General features: G+C 36.4%; 1 non-coding gene across 1 annotated transcript; it reads left to right on the top strand.

The window, feature by feature from the left end:
* Nucleotides 1-1,393: 1,393 nt before the first annotated feature.
* LOC112804300 (small nucleolar RNA R71) lies at nt 1,394-1,497 on the top strand. The gene has a single exon (XR_003202914.1). It is a non-coding gene; the product is annotated as a small nucleolar RNA R71 (small nucleolar RNA).
* Nucleotides 1,498-4,699: the final 3,202 nt, after the last annotated feature.

Genomic DNA, 4,699 nt, shown 5'->3' with positions numbered 1-4,699 from the left:
GATGCATTCGTCATCTTCCTTCCTAGTGTCTAGGATTATGAAATCAGCAGGGATGTAAAGGCCTTCAACCTTTACTAGCACGTCCTCTACTATTCCATAAGTTTGTCTTATTGACTTATCTGCCAATTGCAATGAGAACAAGGCAGGTTGTACCTCAATGATCCCCAGCTTCTCCATTACAGAGAGTGGCATAAGATTTATCCCTAACCCCAGATCACATAGAGCTTTTTCAAAACTCATGGTGCCAATGGTACAAGGTATTAAGAACTTGCCAGGATCTTGTTTCTTTTGAGGTAGAGTTTTCTGAATCCAAGTATCTAGTTCACTAATGAGCAAGGGAGATTCACTTTCCCAAGTCTCATTACCAAACAACTTGGCATTCAGCTTCATGATAGCTCCTAAATATTGAGCAACTTGCTCTCCAGTCACATCTTCATCCTCTTCAGAGGAAGAATAGTCTTCAGAGCTCATGAATGGCAGAAGGAGATTTAGTGGAATCTCTATGGTCTCTAGATGAGCCTCAGATTCCTCTGGATCCTTAATAGGAAACTCCTTCTTGCTTGAAGGACGTCCCAGGAGGTCTTCCTCACTAGGATTTTCGTCCTCCTCCTCCCTAGTGCATTCGGCCACTTTGATTAAATCAATGGCCTTGCACTCTCCTTTTGGATTCTCTTCTGTATTGCTTGGGAGAATACTGGGAGGAGTTTCAATAACTTTCTTACTCAGCTGGCCTACTTGTGCCTCCAAATTTCTAATGGAGGATCTTGTTTCATTCATGAAACTGAAAGTGGCCTTTGACAGATCAGAGACTATATTGGCTAAATTAGAAGTGTTTTGTTCAGAGTTCTCTGTCTGTTGCTGAGAAGATGATGGATATGGCTTACTATTGGTTAGCCTATTGCGTCCACCATTGTTAAAGCCTTGTTGAGGCTTTTGTTGATCCTTCCAGGAGAAATTTGGATGATTTCTCCATGATGGGTTATAGGTGTTTCCATAAGGTTCACCCATGTAATTAACCTCTGCCATAGCAGGGTTTTCAGGATCATAAGCTTCTTCAGAAGCTGCCTCTCTAGTACTGTTGGATGCATGTTGCAATCCATTCAGATTTTGAGAGATTATGTTGACCTGTTGAGTCAACATTTTATTCTGAGCCAATATGGCATTCAGAGCATCAATTTCAAGAATTCCTTTCTTCTGAGGTATCCCATTATTCACGGAATTCCTCTCAGAGGTATACATGAATTGGTTGTTTGCAACCATGTCAATGAGTTCTTGAGCCTCTTCAGGCGTTTTCTTCAGGTGAATAGATCCACCTGCAGAATGGTCCAGTGACATTTTCGAAAATTCAGAGAGACCATAATAGAATATATCTAATAGGGTCCATTCTGAAAACATGTCAGATGGACATCTTTTGGTCAACTGCTTATATCTTTCCCAAGCTTCATAGAGGGATTCACCATCTTTTTGTTTGAAGGTTTGAACATCCACTCTCAGCTTGCTCAGCTTTTGAGGAGGAAAGAATTTATCCAAGAAGGCAGTGACCAGCTTATCCCAGGAGTCCAGGCTATCCTTAGGTTGTGAATCCAACCATATTCTAGCTCTGTCTCTTACAGTAAAAGGGAAAAGCATGAGTCTGTAGACTTCAGGATCAACTCCATTCGTCTTTACAGTCTCACAGATCTGCAAGAACTCAGTTAAGAACTGATAAGGATCTTCAGATGGAAGTCCATAAAACTTGCAGTTTTGTTGCATTAAAGCAACTAGCTGAGGTTTCAGCTCAAAATTATTGGCTCCAATGGCAGGAATGGAGATGCTTCTTCCATCAAACTTGGACGTTGGCTTTGTGAAGTCACCAAGCATTCTCCTTGCATTATTATTATTATTATTTTCGGCTGCCATCTCCTTCTCTTGTTCGAAAATTTCTGAAAGGTTATTTCTGGATTGTTGTAATTTAGCTTCTCTTAATTTTCTCTTCAGAGTCCTTTCAGGTTCTGGATCAACTTCAACAAGAGTGCCCTTTTCCCTGTTCCTGCTCATATGAAAGAGAAGAAAACAAGAAAAGAAAGAGGAATCCTCTATGTCACAGTATAGAGATTCCCTTATGTTAGTAGAAGAAGAAAGGGGTTAGAAGAATGGAGATGGGGATTCGGATTTTTGGATGAAGAGAGGTGAAGAGAAGTGTTAGTAATTAAATAATTAAATAGAAGAAGAAAAGAGAAGGAAGATTTCGAAAATAATTTTTGAAAAAGAGGTTAGTAATTTTAGAAAATCAAAGACAAAATATAATTAAAATTAAAATTTAAAACAAAAAGAATTTTTGAAAAAGAGAGGGAGAATTTTCGAAAATTAGAGAGGGAAAAGTAGTTAGGTGGTTTTGAAAAAGATAAGAAACAAACAAAAAGTTAGTTAGTTGATTGAAAAAGATTTGAAATCAAATTTTGAAAAAGATAAGAGGATAAGAAGTTAGATAAGATATTTTGAAATCAAATTTTGAAAAAGATAAAATTTTTGAAAAAGATAAGATAAAAGATAAAAGGATTTAATTTTAAAATTGACTTAACTAACAAGAAACTACAAGATAAGATTCTAGAACTTAAAGATTGAACCTTTCTTAACAAGAAAGTAACAAACTTCAAATTTTTGAACCAATCACATTAATTGTTAGCTTAATTTTCGAAAATTTGATAAAAAGATAAGAAAAAGATTTTGAAAATATTTTGAAAAATAATTTTTGAAATTTTCGAAAAAAAATGAAAAAGATATGATTTTTGAAAAAGATTTTGAAAAGATAAGATTTTTAAAATTGAAATTTTTGACTTGACTTGTAAGAAACAACTAATTTTAAAAATTTTTGACCAAGTCAACCCAAAATTTCGAAAATTTGGAGGAAAATAAGGAAAAGATATTTTTTTGATTTTTTTTTTGAATTTTTAAAGAAAAACACAAAAATGACCCAAAACATGAAAATTTTGGATCAAGACACAAGATGCATGCAAGAATGCTATGAATGTCAAGATGAACACCAAGAACACTTTGAAGATCATGATGAACATCAAGAACATAATTTTGAAAAAATTTTTATGCAAAGAAAACATGCAAGACACCAAACATAGAAATTTTTTTTTTAATGCATGGAAAATATGAATGCAAAAATTCACATGAAAAACAACAAACAACACAAAACAATAAATCATCAAGATCAAACAAGAGGACTCATCAAGAACAACTTGAAGATCATGAAGAACACTATGAATGCATGGGAATTTCGAAAAAAAATGCAAGAAAAATTTTTAAAGCATGCAATTGACACCAAACTTTAAAATTAACACAAGACTCAAACAAGAAACACAAAATATTTTTGGTTTTTATGATTTTATGATTTTTTTGTATTTTTATTAAATTTTTTCGAAAACATTTTTTTTGAAAAACGAAAAATAAAAGAAAAATTTTTGAAAAAGATTTTTGAAAAGAAAATTACCTAATCTGAGCAACAAGATGAACCGTCAGTTGTCCATACTCGAACAATCCTCGGCAACGGCGCCAAAAACTTGGTGGACGAAATTCTGATAAAAGAGTTTCAGGCATTGTTAGAGAAGCTCACAACTCCGTTCAACTAACCAGCAAGTGTACTGGGTCGTCCAAGTAATAAACCTTACGTGAGTAAGGGTCGATCCCACAGAGATTGTTGGTATGAAGCAAGCTATGGTCACCTTGCAAATCTCAGTTAGGCAGATTAAAATGGTTTATGGGTTTTCAAAAATATAAATAAGAAAATAGAAATAATAAACGAGATAGAAGACTTATGCAGATTCATTGATGAGAATTTCAGATAAGCGAATGGAGATGCTGCATGGCTCAAGGACGCCTGCTCTCCTACTGCTTCTACTCAATCCTTCTTACTCCTTTCCATGGCAAGCTTTGTATAGGGGTTCACCATCAGCTGTGACTACTTTCAATCCTCTCGGGAAAATGATCCTATGCGGCTGTCACTCGCACGGCTAATCGTCTGGAGGCATCACCCATGGTTGATGGCTACATCCCATCCTCGCAGTGAAAACTAATGCTCACGCACTCTGTCACAGTACGGCTAATAACTGGTTGGTTCCCGCTCCTACTGGAATAGAATCCCTTGATTCTTTTGCGTCTGTCACTAACGCCCAGCACTTGCAAGTTTGAAGCACGTCACAGTCATTCATTACCGGAATCCTACTCGGAATACCACAGACAAGGTTAGACTTTCCGGATTCCCAGGATCCTACTCGGAATACCACAGACAAGGTGAGACTTTCCGGATCCTCATAAATGCCGCCATCTATCTAGCTTATACCACGAAGATTCTGTTGGGGAATCTAAGAGATACGCATTCAAGCTCTGTTGCATGTAGAACGGAAGTGGTTGTCAATCACGCGCGTTTCATAAGTGAGAATGATAATGAGGGTTACTTATCATCACATTCATCATTTTCTTGGGTACGAATGAATATCTTGGAATAAGAATAAGAGAGATTTGGATAAAAGAAAATAGAACTTCATTAATACTTGAGGTACAGCAGAGCTCCACACCCTTAATCTATGGTGTGCAGAAACTCCACCGTTGAAAATACATAAGCAAAAGGTTCAGGCATGGCCGAATGGCCAGCCCCCCCTAACGTGATCAATAGTCTCTTAGGATGAAGAATAAAACAAAACTGAGACCAAAG

Source organism: Arachis hypogaea, chromosome 5 (genome assembly GCF_003086295.3).
Source record: "Arachis hypogaea cultivar Tifrunner chromosome 5, arahy.Tifrunner.gnm2.J5K5, whole genome shotgun sequence".
In the NCBI taxonomy this organism is placed as follows: Eukaryota; Viridiplantae; Streptophyta; class Magnoliopsida; order Fabales; family Fabaceae; genus Arachis; species Arachis hypogaea.
The sequence above is the reverse complement of the archived record's forward strand: the minus strand, read 5'-3'. Positions and strand labels throughout refer to the sequence as shown.